Genomic DNA, 21,266 nt, shown 5'->3' on the forward strand with positions numbered 1-21,266 from the left:
ATCACGACCCAAGCCAAAGGCACTTAACTGAGCCACCCAGGTGCCCATGTACTCCATAATTTTTAAAGAAGTTTTAGGAATACCATATTGACTTATGTAGGTCTGAGCCAATAAATGCTTACCAAAATAAGACATTGAAAATAAGACTCTAATTAATGAATCTATAAATGCTGATTCTATTGCCATAAGCCTTTTTTCTGAATTACAAATGTCTTATGCTAATTTGAATTGCATTCTGAGGAGAAATGATTCACAAGATTAAGAAATCACATCTCTCAGTAAAAAAGAAAAATAGTAGTGGGGAAAAATTTAGTGAGATGATTCATATATTTTTGGATTAAAAAATATTCTTTAACTCGACAGTGTTACAATCCTTTGATACTTCCCACAAACTAAGAGAATATACTAAGCAATGAAAACAACCAAAAAACTTGCTGGAGTTTCAGTGATGCTGAGTTGGGAAGAACTCCTTTCCTTTAAATATGAATGGAAAGACAAGTGGATGTGGTGGGTTTATAAACTGACACTTCTCCCGTGACAATCCCTCCCTTTCATATGTGCTGGCCTTAGTAACTGGTTCCTAGTGAACAGAATATGGAAGAGCTGCTGTGTGATTTTTAAGGTGAGGTAAGAAAATGTGATATAGCTTCCATATGACTTTCTTCTTCTAGGAAACCTCCCCCTTAGAATCCAGCTGTTGTGGGAAAGCCCAGGGTACCTAGAGAGTCTTCATGCAAATATTCCAGCTGAGACTGCCCAAGCTAACATCCTAGCCAAAAGCCAGCCTCAACAGCCAAACATGTGCATGAACAAGGTTTTAGATGATTCTAGTTCCCAGTTTCCAGTCATCCTAGGTGATGCCAAATGAAGAAGAAATGAGTTGGTCTTACTCAGCCTTGTCCAAAGATTTGTGAACAAGATAAATGCTGTTTTGAGCCACTAGGTTTTGAGATGGTTTATTATATGGCAATAAATAACTGGCACAGATACTGACATTAAAATGGGGTGCTGCCATTAAAAAAGAAAACCAAAAAACTGAAACTAAACCTTCTTTGAACCAGGAGGTGGGTGGAACCTGAAAGAAGAGTAAGAGTGAGAAGTAGAGAAGAGTAAGAATGAAAACCAAACGGGTTTCCAAGAGACTGTGAGTGGAAACCTGATGTCCCTTGAAGGGGCTTACAGCAAAGGCTTCTAGACAAGTGAAGAAAATGACACTAGAGGGAAAAGGAACTTGTGCCACAAACCACATGAATGTAAATCTGGTAGGAGAGATAAGCTAAAGATAAAGCTAATATGAAGGAACCAGGACTTACTGGGTTCATCTATCTGTTCCCTCATTTATAGCCTCTCCACATGCTGTATTCTCAAATAATGCTAAAATAAAGAAATGGTTTCTGGGTTAAAAGCAAATCCAGGTAGACATGGCCTATGGATGAAACCAAAACTATAAACCCTTTATTAAGACTTGAGAAGGACTTAAGGTGTGCCTCAAATTTCTTTAAGGATCTTAAGAGTGTGAGAATTTGAAAGGCATTGTCAAATGAGAGCTGCACAGGAAACCTGAGGTGAAAGCTTATTTCAAAAGACCCAGGAGAATGGCTTTTCTAATGGCATGAAATCAAATCGTATTCATGGAAAACTCAAAAAACTAAGAGAATTATAGTAGCAAAAACACTGTTTGCGAGCTTGGACTAAAAGAGACCAAGATAGTACAAACTAAAAATAGGCCTTGAGTCTTAGAATTCCCACCAGGAGGAAGAAGGCTGAAAAAGCAGGTCATTCCTCATGAAAAGGACAGAACCGAGAGCTCAAAAAGTAAAGCAAACAACCATGGAGAAGCATTCCCATGGTTAGGACTAAGTCCTCACTGAAGAACTGACAGCATGCTTCAGGCTGTGTTTCAAAACTGCTATGGACTAGTGTGCCTCCCATTTTCTTTCAATGGGAGAGTCCTTAACAGGTTACCAGAGTGTTCCATTTTGAGTGGTAGAGAACTGTCTTCCTTAATTCCCAAGTGTTCAGATGGAGGGGACTTGCACTCAAGGGACTACACTTCAGGCACCTTATCCCTGCTGTACCTGATGAAGATGGTAAGATCTTGGACTCAAGCCCAAACCCAATGAAGAACTGAGATTTGTGGGAGGTATGGGAGGGGGGAGGCGAGTGTATTTTTCATGTGGGAGGAATACAAAAAATTGTGGCCAGTGGTTAAATCATGCTGCTTTTAAAATGTGTCCATAGCTTTTTTAAATATTCATCCCATTAAAAAAAAAAAAAAGACCATGGGCCTACCTTTGTGACTTTCTCCTAACAGAATATGGTGAATGTGATGCTCTGTGTATTCCAAGGCTAGGTTACAAAAGACAATAGAGCTTCTGCCTTGCTCTGCAGTTCAGGCAGCTTTTTTGGATTGGAATTTAGCCCCCCATCTTGTAAGAAAATTCAGGCCACAAAGTGTCTAGGTGTGCCCATGTAAGTGTTTTGGCTGCCTGCCCCAACTATAGTCCTAGACAATAGCCAGCATCAACACCACCAGATGTGAGTGAACAAATCTTCAAACAGTTCCAGCCCCAAGCCTTTCAGCTGCCCCACCTGAAGCTAGGGGAAGAGAACAAGCTGTCCTAGCCACACTTTTCCTAACAGTAGATTTGTGAACAAAATAAACGTTATTTATTTAAGCCACTAAACTTTGGGGAGTTTGTTAAGAAAAAACAAACAGATAGAAAAATGGAATGCAAAAAGAGTTAATAAGATACATAATTTATATATTAGAAATTGGTCTCCATTTAAGTGGGAAGTAAAAAAAGGGTAAGATTAATTTTTTTTAATTTTAAAATATTTATTCATTTGGGAGAGATACAGAGAGACAGAGAACCAGCAGGGGGAGAGGCAGAGGAGAGGGAGAAGCAGACTCCCTGCTGAGCTGGGAGCCTGAAATAGGACTCGATCCCAGGACCGGGAGATCATGACCTGAGCCGAAGGCAGACACTTAACCATCTTAGTCACCGAGGTGGCCCTAAGATTAATTTAATAATGACAAACAGTGCTAATGAGAAGACGCCCATAACTAGAAGCAAGACCTAAGAAGTTTTTCTTTCTGTTTTCCCCCATTTAGGATGTCATTACCCGTGCATTTTTTATATATGACCTTTATTATGTTGAAGTATATTCCTTCTAAACCTACTTTTTGAAGGTTTTTTTTAATTAATTTATTTTCAGAAAACCAGTATTCATTATTTTTTCACCACACCCAGTGCTCCATGCAATTGTGCCCTCTATAATACCCACCACCTGGTACCCCAACCTCCCCCCCCCCCCGCCACTTCAAAACTCTCAGATTCCTTTTCTACTTTTTGGAATAGTTTGAGAATAGGTACTAACTCTTCCTTTAAAATGCTCAGTAGAATTTGCCTCTGGTCCTGGACTTGTGTTTGTTCATAGTTTTTGGATTAATGATTCCATTTCTTTGCTGGTTGTCAGTCTGTTCAAATTTTCTATTCTTGTTTCAGTTCTGGTAATTTATATGTTTCTAGGAATTTATCCATTTCTTCTACATCATCCAAATTGTTGGCATATAGTCGTTCATAATATGATTTTATAATTGTTTGCATTTCTGTGGTGTTGATTGTTATTTCTCCTCTCTCATCTGTGATTTTATTGGGGTCCTTTTTCTCTTCTTTCTGATAACTCTGGCTAAAGCCTTATCGGTTTTATTAATTTTTTCAAGGAACCAGCTCCTGGTTTCATTGATCTCTCCTATTTTTGTCTTTTTAAGGTTTCTATAGTGTTTACTTCTGCTCTAGTTTTTTTTTTAATGTATTTGAGAGAGAGAGAAAGCGGGAAGAGGGTCAAATGGAGAGGGAGAGAGAGAATCCTCAAGTAGACTCCCTGCTGAGCACAGAGCCAAAAGCAGGGTTCAATTCCAGGACTCTGAGATCATGACCTGAGCTGAAATCAAGAGTCTGCTGCTTAACCAACTGAGCTACCTACTACTACTACTGCTCTAATTTTTATTATCTCCTTCCTTCTGCTGCCTTTAGGCTTCATTTGTTGTTCTTTTTCTAGCTTCTTTAGGTGATGGTTAGGTTGTTGTAGATTTTTCTTATTTCTTGAGGTAGGCCTGCATTGCTATCTATATACTTCCCTCTTAGAACCATATTTACTGTATCTCAAAAGTTTGGGCAATTGTGTTTTCATTTTCATTTGCTTCCATGTATTTTAAAAAATTTATTCTCTTATTTCCTTGTTGGTCCACTCATTGTTTAGTAGAATGTTACTTAACCAACATGTATTTGTGGTCTTTCAGATTGTTACCTATGGCTGACTTCAAATTTAATAGTATTGTGATCAGAAAAGGTGCATGGTATGACTTCAGTCTTCTTGTATTTATTAAGACCGGTTTTGTGGGTATTATGGAGGGCACGTATTGCATGAAGCACTGGGTGCGGTGCATAAACAATGAATTTGGGAACACTGAAAAAAAATTAAATTTAAAAAAAAGACTTGTTTTGTTGCCTAACATGCGATCTATTCTACAGAATGTTCCAGAATGTGTTATTCTGTTGTTTAAGGATGGATATTTTGAATATATCTCCTTAGTCCATCTAGTCCAGTGCATCATATAAAGCCACTGTTTCTTTGTTGACTTTCTGATCTGTCCATTGATGTAAGTGGTGAGTTAAAGTACCCAACTATTGATTATTTCTATTCCTTCCTAAAATATCCAAATTGTACATTGTCTTCATGGATACTTTTGCAAGTGGGAATAAAAGAAATGAATTTCATTTAAAACATATATAATAAAATTAAAGGACCCTACTATTATTGTATTATTATCTTTTATGTTAGTCATTAATTGTTTTATGTACATGGGTGATCCCATGTTGGATGCATAAATATTTACAATAGTTCTTCTTCCTGTCAGATTGTCCTCTTCATTATGATATAGTGCTCTTGTCTTTTACTGTAGTCGTTCTTTTAGATTCTATTTTGTCCAATATAAGTATTACTATTCTGGCTTTCTTTTTATATCCATTTGCAGGATACATGTTTTTTCCATCCCCTGACTTCCAATCTGCAGGTGTCCTTATGACAAAAATAAAACTCTTGCAAGTGGCTTATACCATGGGTCTTGTTTTTTTTTGTTTTTTCTTCTTCTTCCTTTTTTTTAATCCACTCTGACATCCTATGTATTTTGATTGGAGCACTTACCCCATTTATATCCAAAGTAATTATTGATAGATATGTATTTGTCATTTTACTACTTGCTTTGTGGTTGTTTCTGGAGATTTTCTCTGATCATTTTTGTATCTTCAATGTTTTACTGGTTTTCTTTAGTGATATATTTGGATTTCTTTCTCCTCTTTGAGTGTTTATCAGTGGTTTTTTTTTTTTTTTTTTTTGAGAGGGCATGAGTGGAGTGGGGAGAGGGAAAGATAATCTTAAGCAGACTCCATGGCCAGAAGAGAGTGCAGTGCATGGTTCAATCTCACAAACCTGAGATTATGACCTGAGCTGAAATCAAGTCAGATGTTTAACCAACTAAGCCACACAGGCACCACTATTAGTGGGTTTTGATATATAATTTGTATATAACCTCTTCTGCATATAGCAGTCTATATTAAGCTGCTGGTCTTTAAGTTTGAGCCCATTCTTTTCACTTCTCCCCATGCTTTAGGAAAAGTATTACATTTTATATCCGTTTTTCCTGAGTTCCTAAACTTATTTTTTATATAAATGTTCATTTTTGCTACTTTTGTGTTTCCTGCCTTTATAGTGTCACATTTGGTCTCTTCTTTCCACTCAAAGAGTCCCCTTTAATATTTCTTGTGGGGCTAGTTTAGTAGTCACAAACTCCTTTAGTTTTTATCTGGGAAACTCTATCTCTCCTATTCTGAGTAATAGGCTTGCTGGATAGAGTATTCTTGGCTACAGATTTTTCCCATTCACCACGTTGAATAGATAATACCACTCCCTTCTGGCTTGCAAAGTTTCTGCTGAAAAAGTTCCTGCTAGCCTTAAGGGGTTTCCCCTGGAAGTTACTGACTTGCTTTCCTGCTTTTAAGATGTTTTTTTTTTTTTTTAATCAGTATATTTAGAAAATTCAATTACAATAGGTCTTGGTGTTAGTCTACTATTGTTGATGTTGATAGTTTTCTGTGTCTCCTGGATCTTGATGTCTGTTGTCTTCCCTAGATTAGGGACATTTTCAGCTATATTTCTAGAAACAAGTTTTCTTACACCTTTTTTCTGTCTTCTTCTACTGGGACTCCTATAACATGAATGTTATTACATTTGATGGAGTCACTGAGTTCCCTAGGTCTGGTCTCTGCATAATTCTTCTTTCTCCCCCTTCTTTGACTTCATTGCTTTCCATTACTTTGACTTCTTAGTTGTTAATTTGTTCCTCTGTTTTTTCCAGCCTGCCGTTCATTGCATTAGGTGTGTTTCTTAACTCATTTATTCCACTCTTCAACTATGATTATTTTTTAACTCTTACATCTCTGTTGTAAGGGTCTCAATGATGTTGTCGTTCTTTTCTCAAGTCCAGTGAGTGTCCCTATGATCACTGCTTTAAATCCTCCATCAGCCGTGATATTTACATCTGTCTCACTTCAATCTCTGGACCCGTGGCTTTATCCTGTTCTTTCATTTGAGATAAAATCCTCTGTTTTCTCATCTTATCTAAGTCTCTACCAGCTTCTCTGTGTTAGAAAAGCCAGTTATATCATCTGCTCCCAAAAGTAATGGACTTATGACAGAAGACGTCATGTAGCACCCAGGGTCTCGTGCTTAGGGGAGTATATCTAGTGTGTGCAGCATGCACTCTGCTGTTGTGTTCTGGCTGCTCTATCCTTCAGGACAGACATCTGCAGAGGCTCTCCATCACTTCTGTGGGCAGTGTTTTGTACCTGGCCTGAACGTAGCAACTTTTACCTAGGTGTGCCCTGGTGTGCTTGTGAAATAAGACCTGTCACCACCTCCACTGGTACTGAGGCCCTCCTGAATCTGGTCAGATGAGGTGTGGGCAGGGGCTTGTGCTGATTTTCTGGGGGAAAGGCCTGCTGTGGTGGAACTGAGGCTTTCCTCAGTTCAATAAGAATGATTGAGCAGGGCAGTTCCACTGGAATGCAAGGGGATGTTGCTCAGTGTAGGCAGATTAGGCAGCCAGTGTAAGAGCTGCACTGCTTCGCTCAGGTGGCTCTTGTGCTTGTGCTGAGGGGCACTGGAGGGAAATGGTACCAGCTGGTTCCTTTGTTACTAGAGAGTTGTCTCTGTGAACACTTCCTCTCAGGGAAATGCTCTGAAAAGAGTGAGTAATTTCCCTACCGTATACCCCAGACACTGTTCAGATCATTATTTCCATGGTGTATGCTCCCAGGTTGTTTGCCTGCCTTTTCTCCAAGAGCATCACAGTGCACTACAAGCTCTATCACAGCCAAGGCCAATGACCTGTAGAATTCCAGGTTTTAAGCCCCCCTAGTTGTAAGAACTCATGAAATTAAGCTCCTCTCACTTTCCAGTGTAGCCAGTGGCTACAGGAAAGCGTTCTTTTTGCACAGTCCCGTGTCTCCCTCCTGCTTTTCTCCATGACCATGACTCCCTCTCCTCTGCAGCAGCCAGGATCTGTTTCTCTCCTAAACCACATTTCTGTACTTCCTACCTTCTTTGGTGTGGCCTCCTCTCTAATAGTGGACTTTGTTCTCTTAGTCTTCGGGGATTAGGTGAACCTAGGCTTCTCTTACTCTGCCACCATCTTCTTTACTCTTGAGATATTTTTCTAAGTTTCCCATCAATTACAAATTATTACAACTGGCAGGAACACCTTTTCAGATTTCTCCCTCAAGTTAGGGGAAAAGAAAAACTCGCAAGCAGAGAGACGATATGATTTGAAGTATAATAGCTGAAAAACTAGAAATGGTTCGGTAACCAAAATTTGACCTTTTACCTGATTTCCATTAACTGAAATTCTAAAAGAAATAGACAGCTTTGAGTAGTTTTTAATCAATCTACTACTCAATCTTTATTCTTCTTTCATCAGTGAGGAAATAAAGAGAACATTATGGAATCATTTTTAATCTTTTCAGTAGAAAACCAAAGGTACTGTCCTTTGGCTTTATTTAAATTGAGTATAACTTCTCCTTTATCTTACTCCAAGCTTATTTATGTGGGGAGGTAAGTAAGACCATCTCATCTTTATGTTGTGCCACAAAGCTTTCCCATATAAAACAAACAGGCTTTGGATTTATTCAAACTGATTATCTAGTATTTGTCTCTGAGAACTCCATTAAATAAAACCTGATAATTTACAGCTCTATCCTTGAAATAATGTAATAAATGTTTATTCCATTAATTATGTATTGAGCTATTAAAGTACATATCTTTCTATTTAAACTAAAAGAAGACGGGTAAAGGCAACTGTGTTTTCTGAGAATGTAGGATCTGTGCCGAGAACAGGATCAACACCAGTGTTATACACAAGAACCAGGTCAAAAGAGTATCTAATTGTGAGTTGCAATTTTGGATTAGCAAGATTTCAAAACAGGAAAGTTAAAGGCCCAGAGTTCATCTTTTCCTTCCTAGATGGTGAAATTTATGGATGAGTCTACACTTTATAACAAGTTCATAAAACGTAATGAAGTAGATAGTAGACAGTAGATCCTACAACCAAGATTTGATGAAAATGGATATGGGAGGCACTGAATGAGAGACTGAAGATATGAATGGAGAAAAGAAACAAGACTCTAGCTTTTTGAGCCTAACTTCTCATCGGATCGTGGAGTCAGCAAGGCATAAGTTGGTAAAATTCTCCTTTTTAAGAAGCAAAAAATGTCTACAGGAATAAGGTTAAGTTCTACTACAGTGATTTTTATTATTACATAAGTGAGTGGTAATTTGCAAGAGGACTAGGGAAGATGTCTCATAAAATTTGATTGGACAGTGGCATAAGGATAGACATATAGATCATTGTATTAGAATTGACCATATAAAAAGAAAATGCTACATTATGGTGAACTGATGTACAATGAGGGTATAAAACAATTAAATGGAATAAGAATAGTCTTTTTAACAAGTGGTACTAGGACAAATGGATATCCACATGCAAAGTAATAATATTAGAACTCTACCTCATAACATATATACAAAATTAACTCAAAACATAAGAGCTAAAACTATAAAACTCTCAGAAAAAAACATAGGTGTATCATTTGTGACTGGATTTGGCAACAGTTTCTTAGATATGACACCAAAAGACAAAAAATGATTAAGTATATTTCATCAAAATTAAAAACGTCTTTGCTTCAAACGTCACCATCAATAAAGTGAAAAGTCAAGCTACTGAATAAGAGAAAAGATTTGAAAATCTTATATCTGATAAGGGATCTGTATTTAGGATACACAAATAACTCTTACAATAATGAAAAGATAACCCAATAAAGAAATGGGCAAAATAATTGATTCAGTCTATAAGGAAGATATAGAAATGGATAATAACACACATAAAAAGATGAGATGCTCAACATAATTAAGTTTTTGTGGGGGTTTTTTAATATTTTGTTTGTGTATTTGACAGACAGAGAGAACACAAGCAGGGGGAGTTGCAGACGAAGAGGGAGAAGCAGGCCCTCTGCTGAGCAGGGAGCCTAATGCAGGGCTTGATGCCGGAGGTATCACAATTCCAGACTTCAAGCTCTATGACAAAGCTGTCATCATCAAGACAGTGTAGTACTGGCACAAAAACAGACACACAGATCAATGAAAAAGAATAGAGAGCCGAGAAATGGACCCTCAAGTCTATGGTCAACTAATCTTCGACAATGCAGGAAAAAATGTCCAATGGAAAAAAAGACAGTCTCTTCAACAAATGGTGTTGGGAAAATTGAACAGCCACAAGCAGAAGAATGAAACTGGACCATCGTCCTATACCACACACAAAAATAGACTCCAGATAGATGAAAGACCTCAATGTGAGACAGGAATCCATCATAATCCTTGAGGAGAACACAGACGGCAACCTCTTTGACCTCAGCCGCAGAAATTTCTTCCTAGAAACTTCCCCAAAAGCAAGGGGAGAAAGGGCAAAAATGAACTATTGGGACTTCATCAAGAGCAAAAGCTTTTGCACAGCAAAGGAAATGGTCAACACAACCAAAAGACAACTGACAGAATGGGAAAAGATACTTGCAAATGACATATCAGATAAAGGGCTGTATCCAAAATCTATAAAGATCTCATCATATGCAACACCCAAAGAACAAATAATCCAATCAGGAAATGGGCGAAGGACATAAACAGACATTTCTGCAAAGAAGACACCCAAATGGCCAACAGACAGATAAAAAAAGTGCTCAACATCACTTGGCATCAAGAAAATACAAATCAAAACTACACTGAGATACCGTCTCATACTAGTCAGAATGGCTAAAATTAACAAGTCAGGAAACATCAGGTGTTGGCAAGGATGCAAAGAAAGGGAAACCCTCCTACACTGTTGGTGGGAATGTAAGCTGGTGCAGCGACTCTGGAAAACAGCATGGAGGTTCCTCATGAAATTGAAAATAGAGCTACCCTATGACCCAGCAACCACACTACTCAGTATTTACCCTAAAGATACAAATGTAGGTATCCAAAGGGACACGTGCATCCAAATGTTTATAGCAGCAATGTCCATAACAGCCAAATGATGGAAAGAACCTAGATGTCCATCAACAGATGAATGGATAAAGAAGATGTGGTATATACGCACAATGGACTACTATGCAGCCATCAAAAGAAATGAAATCTTGCCATTTGCAATGACGTGGATGGAACTAGAGGGAGGGTATTATGCTGAGTGAAATAAGTCAATCAGAGAAAGACAATTATGATATGAGCTCTCTGATTGGAGGAATTTGAGAGGCAACTTGGGGGGTTTGGGGAGTAGGAAAGGAAAAAATGAAACAAGATGGGACCGGGGAGGGAAACAAACTTAATCTCAGGAAACAAACTGAGGGTTGCTGGTGAAGAGGGAGGTGCAAGGGATGGGGTGGCCGGGTGATGAACACTGGGGAGGGTATATGCTATGCTGAATGTTGTGAATTGTGTAAGACTAATGAACCATAGACCTGTACCCCTGAAACAAATAATACATTATATGTTAATTAAAAAAAAGGACTGAGAGATGGTGAAATCAACCCAATTAACTGAGAGGATTAAATGTGATGGCAGGAAAATAAAAAGAGATGTCCAGACAATAACTAAATGAACGTTCACAGAAGCATTATTAATGGCCAAAAGTGGAAACAACCCAAAGGTGCATCAAATGATGAATGAACAAGGGTTTTGTCCCATAATGGAGTACTGTTTGATAATAAGGAATGAAGCACTGATATATGCTATGACACAGATGAACCCCAAAAACATTAAGCAAAGGAAGCTAGTCATAAAGGACCACACATTGTGTGATTCCCCATATATGAAATATTCAGAATGGGCAACTCTATAGAGGCAGAAATAGACTTGTGGTTGCTTGAGCCTGGGGGCAAGGATTAAGAGTTTCTTTTCAGGGTAATTAAAATGTTCTACTTGATGGCAGTAATGGTTGCACACTCTATCAATATGCCCAAACACTGAACTACAAATATTAAATGGGTGAATTGTATGGAATGTGCATTCCATCTCAATACAGCTTTAAAAAAAATCCAATGGCAAGGCCTAGATAATTTTCTTAATTCTCTCTTTTGGGTGTATATAGTATACATGATCTAAATATTTCTGTGCATTTATTATATATTGAAAAGGAAAAGAAAATGAAGGAAATGCCTAAGTTCAACTGGTTTGTGAAATCACTTTTCTGTACAAGTTATCCTGAAATCAGTACAGATTCTGTATCCATTCAAAAAAAGAAGATGAGAAATAAGACAATTTTCTGAAACATTCTATTAAACATTATCTTCTGCTTTTACATGGCTTAGCTCATGATGGTAACAGAGAGATCATTTAAAAAACATTATTTAGCACACCTGGGTGGCTCAGTTGGTCAAGCATCCAACTCAGGATTTTATCTCAGGTCATGATCTTATGGGTCATGGAATCAAGCCAGCTTGGGGCTCTCTGCTGGGCAGGGGTCTGCTTGAAATTCTCTCCATCTCCCTCTGCCTCTCCAACCACCCCCACCATAAATAAATAAATAAGTCTTTAAAAAAATTATTTAGTAGGAAAAAAAGTCCCAATTTCTGTGAAGAATGATGTATAAGTTTCAACTTTCCTAAGGGTAACTACCATAAGAAAAACATGTATAAAACAAATAACAGAATGAAAGTCAAAGTTTAAGAAATAAGTATATTGTGAAGATACTAAAATTATACTAAATTAATTATAATGAAAAAGAGAAGGAAGTGGTCCATGGAAATAAGCATCCTAAAACACTTCATATTATTTAACCAACTACAGATTAACTTGACATGTTACATTTCATACATACCTGATTCTTACTCTGAGCCAGTTTTTCCTTTAAGTCTTTTACCTCATCTTCTAAATTCGTACAACAACGTGATTTCACCTCCAGTGAAGCCTCTGACATAGACAGTGTTTTTAGGGTATTGGCCAGTTCTTCTTGAAGTTGTCTCATAGAAGCCTAATAAGACATTTCTGTTACTGGTTTTATAAATCATCTTACTATTAAGATATGTTAACAATATATAACTTTAACCTATTTACCTGGAAAATTTCACTACAAACATCGATTCATCTCCTTTTCCTAACATGTACACATTATGGCTGTTTAATGAATTTGGTTAAATACACAAAAAGATGTTATCTGCCTAGTCAGTATTATGTTACTTAGTTAATTAATTCAGCCCCACTACCCTTTCCTTGTAGGTGAATTTTCCCAAAGCTTCCCAATCGACTGAAGTCTCAAAAAGAAATGGGTATATAGGTGGGACTAGCATTGGTAAATTCTACAGTATGAAATGTTTTCCTTCTTTTTTATTAGAGGCTTCAATTAATGTCAGAGTTCCTCACATGTTCAATCCTCTGCTCAAATCCTTTTAATAGATAACTATCTCAGAACATAAGTGAAGTCATTCTAATGGCCTTCAAGACCCTAGATGACCTGGCTTTCACCTCTCTCCCTGACCTCCATTCCTGCTACACAAGAATTCTGCCACCCCTCATTAATCTGAAAATTGAGATCCAATGCCCAGTTAATAAATTACAGAGATACAATTCTCTTTCTGTTGGATAAACTTAGGCCCAAATGATAGTAACTGAGATTTGAAATGAGCAAATTATTTGTAAAATAGCTTAAAAAATTATAAATAGCAGTGGGAAGATTAAATCAAATATAGTTTTGCTAAAGCTCATCACAATTGCCCCAAATTATGATTTAATGAAAAGGAAGGGCCTTCAAAGGATTGAAAGGTCATAAGGATACACGATTTCAGACTAAAAATTCAAATTTACATAAATAATAAAATCGAGCCAACCTAAAATGTATATAAAGGTACTATGTATAGTTTGCATAAATGTACACATATATTAAAGTATATATGTATATACATATATACGTATATTTATACTTATAAATATATACTTGTATATATGGATAAAAAGTACTGAGATACTGTACTTTTTATTCAGTTCACTTGGGAAATCTGGAGCTAACTGTCAAGTTAATCCACTTAATTGAATCTCAATTTCAAAATATGCATGCTTTAAAAATCCTCTATGTTTGCAGTGTTGGCTTTTAAAATATATATACATATATACATGGAGAAAATATATATATACAAACACATATATATACATATATATACATATATACATATACATATATACATATATTTTATATATAATATATATATTTTTTATTTTATATTTTATAAATATATATTTAAAAAAGTAAAAGTTTAAGAGAACTTAAAAAAAATGTTCAAAAGAAGTAGCCTTTTTAAATACAAGGATTTTTATCCTACATGAACACAAATTTTAATAAAAATGACAGCTAAATTTGTCATAGATATACAGGTAGATATAGTATGTGAAATAAAATTTTTTTACAAAACACTTAACTAATTCCATCATAGTCTCAAGGTGATTTAGCCTATATTTTAATATAAAAGATCCAAAACTGGGGTGCCTGGGTAGCTCAGTTGGTTAAGTGTCCTACTCTTGGTTTCAGCTCGGGTCATGATCTCAAGGTTTTAAGATCCAACCCTGAGTCAGGCTCTGCACTCAGAGTCTGCTTGAGATTCTTATCCCTCCTTTTCCCTCCCCCTCTACACATCCCCTACTCATGCTCTCTCTCTCTAAAAATAAATGAAATATTTTTTTAAAAATAGCCAACATGCATATTTATTTCAATTTACCCTCCATCCCTTCATTCAGAAAATACACATAGGGTTTATATGAGAAACCAAGAATTCCAATAAATTAATGATTTTAGCTATAAATATCATAGTTCCTATTAGTATAAAACTAAATTTTTCATCTATTTTATACCTAAGTAATATACATTAAATCAAAGGGATATTATAAATAATAGTGATGGAAATATGCAATTTTTATCAAAGACTTACCTGATTGACATTATTTCTTAGATTCCTCAATTCCACATCTAGTGCTGTAAGATTAAATTCAAGTTCTTGTTTCATTTCAACTTCTTTCTTATACTGCTCTTCTCTTTTTGTTAGTTCCTCCTGAATTCTTCCATATAACATTTCAGCATTTACTCTTTTTTGTATTTCTTGTTTTAGAGTAAATCTGCAAATAAATGTGCTTATTTTAAAATTTGTTTTGTAAACAATAAAAAGCTCATGTTATGATCTGGTGCCACATATGCTCGTTTATTATCCAAATGAAATTTCTATGTTCTCAATTATTTTCCTTTCTAGGGCTCATGTTTGTAATTTCTCACTTCAATCTCTTCCAAAAGACATATATAGTTGAAAAGAAGCAATGAAAAAGCATTATGCTGCTTAGTACTAGTATCTCTGGAAGACATCTCTGGGAGATACTGTAGGGAAAGGAATTTTGAAATTATTCAAGAGAGAATGGAAAATTATTGTTTTTTCCACATACTAGTAATTACTCCTCCATTAGAAAAGATAATTTAGGCCGGCCGCCGCCGCGACCCTGCGAGCTCCGCCGGCCCCGGGATGTTGCTCCGGCCGCGGCGGCCGCCCCCGCCCGAGCCCCCCGCGCCCCCCGCGCCCCCGCGCCGGCATCGCCAGCCAGCCCGGACCCCGAGCCGCAGCCGGCTGGGGACGCGCCGGGAACCCCGCCGGGGCGGCCCGCCTCACCCGGCGCGCTGGCGGCGTCCGCGTCCCCCGGGTCCCCCGGCCTCCCCGCGTCGCCCGAGTCCCCGGGCTCGGCGCAGCGCACGCCCTGGAGCGCCCGCGAGACGGAGCTGCTGCTGCTGGGCACGCTGCTGCAGCCGGCCGTGTGGCCCGCGCTGCTGCTGGACCGCCGCCAGGCGCTGCCCACCTGCCGCCGCGTGTCGGCCGCGCTGGCCCGCCAGCAGGTGCGCCGCACGCCCGCGCAGTGCCGCCGCCGCTACAAGTGCCTCAAGGACAAGCTCCGTGACGCGCAGGGCCAGCCGCCCGGGCCCTTCGACGCACAGATCCGCGAGCTCATGGGGCTGCTGGGCGACAACGGAAACCCGCGCGGCGGCCGCCGCCGCTCCCCGAGGCCCGGGAGCCCCCCGCGCGGACGCCGCCCGGCCCCCGCCGTGCCCTTCTCGCCCGCGGAGCCAGACGTCCCGCCGCCGGCGGCCACGCGCGGCCCCGAAGCGGACCGGTCCTGGACGCTCAGGTTCAGCCCGACCCCGCCCAAGTCTGCGGACGCCCCTCGAGCTCCCGGCTCCCCGACGGCGACGGCGCTCTCCACGGCCAGCCCCGCGTCGGGCTGGCCCGAGGACCGCGCGCCTTTCCGCGTTCCGGGATCCCTGCCGCCGCCGGTTCTGGACCCCGCCCAGGAGGATCCAGACTCGCTGCCCAGCCGCCCGGAGGACCACGCGCCACCGCAGTCCGCAGCCCCGTCGCTGAATGCAGCCCTTCTGCAGACCCTGGGGCACCTGGGCGACATCGTGGCCATCCTGGGCCCCCTGCGCGACCAGCTGCTGACCCTGAACCAGCACGTGGAGCAGCTGCGCGGCTCCTTCGACCAGACCGTGTCCCTGGCCCTGGGCTTCATCTTAGGCAGCGCCGCGGCGAGCGAGGGGTCCTAATGGACCCCCGAGAGTGAGGCCTGGCCTGCACCCGTCCCTTCTGTAGCACCGTGTACCCTGTGCCCTGACCCCACTCTGTGACCCCCCCTACTCCAAATTTAGGTATGTTCAATAAAAATTGTTAATTTCTAATTTAAAAAAAAGATAATTTAGTTACTATTTAAAAAGAGAAGTTCCTGTCTCACACGGAGGTCTTTTATCCATTTTGAGTTTATCTTTGTGTATGGTTTAAGAGAATGGTCGAGTTTCATTCTTCTATATGGATAAAAGACCTCAATGTGAGACAGGACTCCATCAGAATACTAGAGGAGAACATAGGCAGTAATCTCTTCGATATAAGCCACAGCAATTCTTTCAAGATATTTCTCCAAAGGCAAAGGAAACAAAAGTGAAAATGAACTTTTAGGACTTCATCAAAATCAAAAGCTTCTGCACAGAAAAGGAAACAGTCAGGAAAACAAAGAGACAACCCACGGAATGGGAGTAGATATTTGCAAATGACAGTACAGACAAAAGGTTGATATCCAGGATCTATAAAGAAGTCCTCATACTCAACACACACAAAAGAGACAATCATAACAAAAAAATGGGCAGAAGATATGAACAGACACTTCTCCAATGAAGACAAACAAAAGGCTATCAGACACATGGAAAAATGTTCATCATCACTAGCCATCAGGGAGATTCAAATTAAAACCACATTGAGATACCACCTTACACCAGTTAGAATGGCCAAAATTAGCAAGACAGGAAACAACATGTGTTGGAGGGCATGTGGAGAAAGGGGAACTCTCTTCCACTGTTGGTGGAAATGCAAGTTAGTGCAGCCACTTTGGAGAACAGTGTAGAGATTCCTCAAGAAATTAAAAATACAACTTCCCCATGACCCTGCAAATGTACTATTGGGTATTAACCCCAAAAATACAGATGTAGTGAAAAGAAGGGCCATCTGTACCCCAGTGTTTATAGCAGCAATGGCCACGGTCGCCAAACTGTGGAAAGAATCAAGATGCCCTTCAACGGGCGAATGGATAAGGAAGGTGTGGTCCATATACACTATGGAGTATTATGCCTCCATCAGAAAGGATGAATACCCAACTTTTGTAGCAACATGGACGGGACTGGAAGAGATTATTCTGAGTGAAATAAGTCAAGCAGAGAGAGTCAATTATCATATGGTTTTACTTATTTGTGGAGCATAACAAATAGCAAGGAGGACAAGGGGTGTTAGAGAGGAGAAGGGAGTTGGTGTAAATTGGAAGGGGAGGTGAATCACGAGAGTCTATGGACTCTGAAAAACAATCTGAGGGGTTTGGAGGGGCAGGGGATGGGAGGTCAGTGTAGCAGGTGGTGGGTATTATAGAGGGCATGGATTACATGGAACACTGGGTGTGGTGCAAAAATAATGAATACTGTTATGCTGAAAATAAATAAAAAATACATTAAAAATATAAAAAATAAAAGAAAAAAACAAATTAATTTTTAAAAAAATGTATGTGAAAAGCCTTCTGTTGAAGATTATACATGTGAATTTGGACTGTAGCTCTATAACAGAAACATATGGATTATTTTGGAGAAAATGGTCTATAGCAAATTTTCAGTTTTAGATAACAGAATACTCAAATATACAGCTTGCCAATTCTCATCGCAGGTGACACTCAAATTACACACTTAAACATCTTTTTTCTTTTTTTAATTTATTTTTCATTTATTTTCAGCATAAAGTATTCATTATTTTTGCACCACACCCAGTGCTCCATGCAATCTGTGCCCTCTATAATACCCACCACCTTGTACCCTGACCTCCCACCCCCCGCCCCTTCAAAACCCTCACATTGTTTTTCAGAGTCCATAGTCTCCCATGGTTCACCTCCCCTTCCAATTTCCCCCAACTCCCTTCTCCTATCTCCCCATGTCCTCCATGCTATTTGTTATGCTCCACAAATAAGTGAAACCATATGATAACTGACTCTCTCTGCTTGACTTATTTCACTCAGCATAACATATAATGTATTATTGGTTTCCCCTATTATCCATTTAATAAATCATTTGAAAACTCTTTTTATAACAACACAGGATCTATATTAAGTAAATAATAAAGAGTAATATGTGCTTGCAGCATAGACTTTTGAATTACTTTCATCAACATATAAGGGAGATGCTGAAAAACTTAGCAGTAATCATTTTCTATTTCACCTTTTAATCACACATATGTATAAAACTAGTTTTTAAATTTTTTTCTGTCTTGAGAAAAATGGCCATTTTCTATTCTGTTGATGGACATATAAATTAATATAAAATTTCGTGACAACATTTTAAAAATAGGATCAAAGATGTTCTTTAAAAATTTTTATACTTTAACAACACTACATTTAAGAATTTATTCCGAGTAACCAGAAATGTAGAAACAGATTTATATAAAAAACATTCCTTACAGCATTAATTAAAGTATAGAAAAATGGGGGTAAAAAACCCAAAATTCAATTTGGTAAATAATGAGGTTTCCACATAATGGGTTTCTATATGGTCATTAAGATTATGATTTGGAATATTCATTAAATTATTAAAAGTATTCACTATTAAGAACTTGCTATATTATTTTGAAGAATCTCATACTTCACAATACTAAAGAAGTTTTCTTCCCTATAAAATCCAAGGTAAGTTAGCAATTTCAAAACATCTATGCATCTGTAGATAAAATAATTCAAGGGGTGCCTCGTTGGCTCAACTGGTAGAACATGTGACTCTTGGTATCACTCTTGACTTCAAGCCCTACATATATTTTGTGTGAGCCTATTAAAAAAAAAAAACCACACAAGGTAAATAGTACAAGTATTTCCTTAAAACCAAGATATCATACCTCAAACTGCAGAGTTCATCCTCCCATTTTATTTTTTGAAGCTCCAACTTAGATATGATTTCTTTTGTCTTTGATAGATTCTTTTGTAGTCCCTTAGCCATATTTTCCATTTTTTTATTTTTTCTTTTAAGTTGTTCACATTGATCTTTTTTAAATTTTATTAGTCTTTCATATGAAAGAACCACATTCTGGGTTTTCAATAAACTGACAGAATCTACATCAGAGAAAAAACAAAAACAAATAAAATATATAGGGCACCTGGGTGGCTCAGCTGGTTAAGCATCTGACTCTTGGTTTCAGCTCAGGTCATACATAATCCCAGAGTCGTCGTATCGAGCCCTGCATTGGGCTCCACTCAGCACAGAGTCTGCTTGAGATTCTATCCACCCTTCCTCCCTCCTGCTCTGTTCTTTCCCACACCCCCAGTCATGTTCGTTCTCAAATAAATTAATTAAATATAAAAAAAGAAAATTAAATAAAATATATGAGTACTTTTTGCATATAAAAGACTGTATGCTTTCACATTCACTCATTCATACATTAAACAAATATATATTGAATGATTTCAATATCAAATATATTACTGGGATGCCTGGGTGTCTCAGTTGGTTAAGCATCTGCCTTCAACTCAGGTCATGATCCCAGGGTCCTGGGATCAAGCTCTACATTGGGCTCTCCACTCAGTGGAGAGTCTGCTTCTCCCCCTGTCCATGCCCCTCCCCCTGCTTATGCACTCTGTCTCTTAAATTAATAAAATTTTTTAAAAAGCAAAACATATTACACTAAGCTCTGCAGATCTCTGGCTTTTATTTAGCTTAAAGTCTAGTGAAGGAGAACACAATTATAAATTCAGATAGTTCCTATAATAAAAGAGTTCTATGACCACATAACATAACTTGATCTATGGTAAGAAGGGAAGATTTCCCTGAGGAACTATTCTGAGAAATGAAGGAGGAGCAGGAAGCATGTGAGCAAACGAGGAAGGAGAGCATTAAAGACAGTCTACAGCATGTGCCAAAGTTCTATTGCAATCTGCTTCTGGCCATGATGGAATAACAGGTACTGATTTATCTTCCTACCTGAAAAAAGCCAAACAAAAACAGGTAAAATACACTTTAAAATCATTTTCAAAGGAATTCAGGCAATGAAGGACAAGGATCCCTGAAAACATAGGAAGTTAGCCTAACACATACCTGAGCTCACTGCCTTGGGACAATTTCCAGGCCATGACACAGGTGAAAAAACGGACAAACTCCACCAGACTCCCTGAGTTGAGGTGATGAAACTGAGTCTGAGGAAACTAAGACAGATGAGATCAGAGGTCAAAGCCCTGGTGAGGAGAAAGCAGAACAAAGAAAGAACCCTGGAGATCAGAAGAGTAATAACCAATGCATGCCCGTAAGGAAATCTCCTGCGACCGGGGGAAAGATCCATCTAGAAAGAGCAGAGGAAACCCTTCCTGGAGCTCACATAGCACCAGGGGCAGTATCTATCCCCATTAGCCATGCTGGAAAAACTCATAACCCGCAGCACAATGAGTAGAGTTAAGTAGGTCGTGCCTCAGCAGTGGGGAATTATGAGCTCTAGGCTGAACACTACTCTGGATTCACCTAACAATTCATAAAAGCAGAATGGGAAAGGATCAAACTGTTTGTCATTAACTGAGCTGTAACTCCAAAGAAAGCATAAAAAGGTAAGTGGAGGCATAGAAGCTAATTTTTGAAAAACCAAATAGCACTTACAGAGATGTAAATTATGTCAGACATGAAAAACACACTGGATTGGAATAAACACATATTAGACAGCTCAAAATAAAAGACTGAAATTTGACATCGGAAAACTGTGAGAAACTTAGAGTAACTAATATACAGTTCCCCAAAGAGGTAGAGGAAAGGAACAAGAAAAAATATTTGAAGAAAAAACGATGGAGGCATCTAAGTGGATTCGTCAGTGGGTGTCCACCTTCAGCTCAGGTCATGATCTCATGATCTCAGGGTCCTAGGATCAAGCCCGGTGTTAGACTCCCTGATTAGAGGGGAGTCTGATTCTCCCCCTCCTTCTGCCACTCCTCCCTGGCTCGTGAACTCTCTCTTTCTCCTTCTCTCTCTCAAATAAATGAATACAATCTTTTTTAAAAAAAGAAAAGAAAAAATGGCCAAAACCTTTCTAAACTTAATGAAAACTACAAACCCACAG

At 38.9% G+C, this 21,266-nt stretch overlaps 1 pseudogene across 1 annotated transcript; it reads left to right on the top strand.

Annotated features, from left to right (window-relative positions):
* Nucleotides 1-15,140: 15,140 nt before the first annotated feature.
* On the top strand, nt 15,141-16,227 carry LOC309858218 (undifferentiated embryonic cell transcription factor 1 pseudogene; annotated as a pseudogene). Its single transcript has one exon. The product of its transcript is annotated as an undifferentiated embryonic cell transcription factor 1 pseudogene (transcript).
* The last annotated feature ends 5,039 nt before the right edge of the window (nt 16,228-21,266 follow it).

The sequence above is a fragment of the Mustela nivalis genome (assembly GCF_964662115.1).
Source record: "Mustela nivalis genome assembly, contig: HAP1_SCAFFOLD_2036, whole genome shotgun sequence".
NCBI lineage: Eukaryota > Metazoa > Chordata > Mammalia > Carnivora > Mustelidae > Mustela > Mustela nivalis.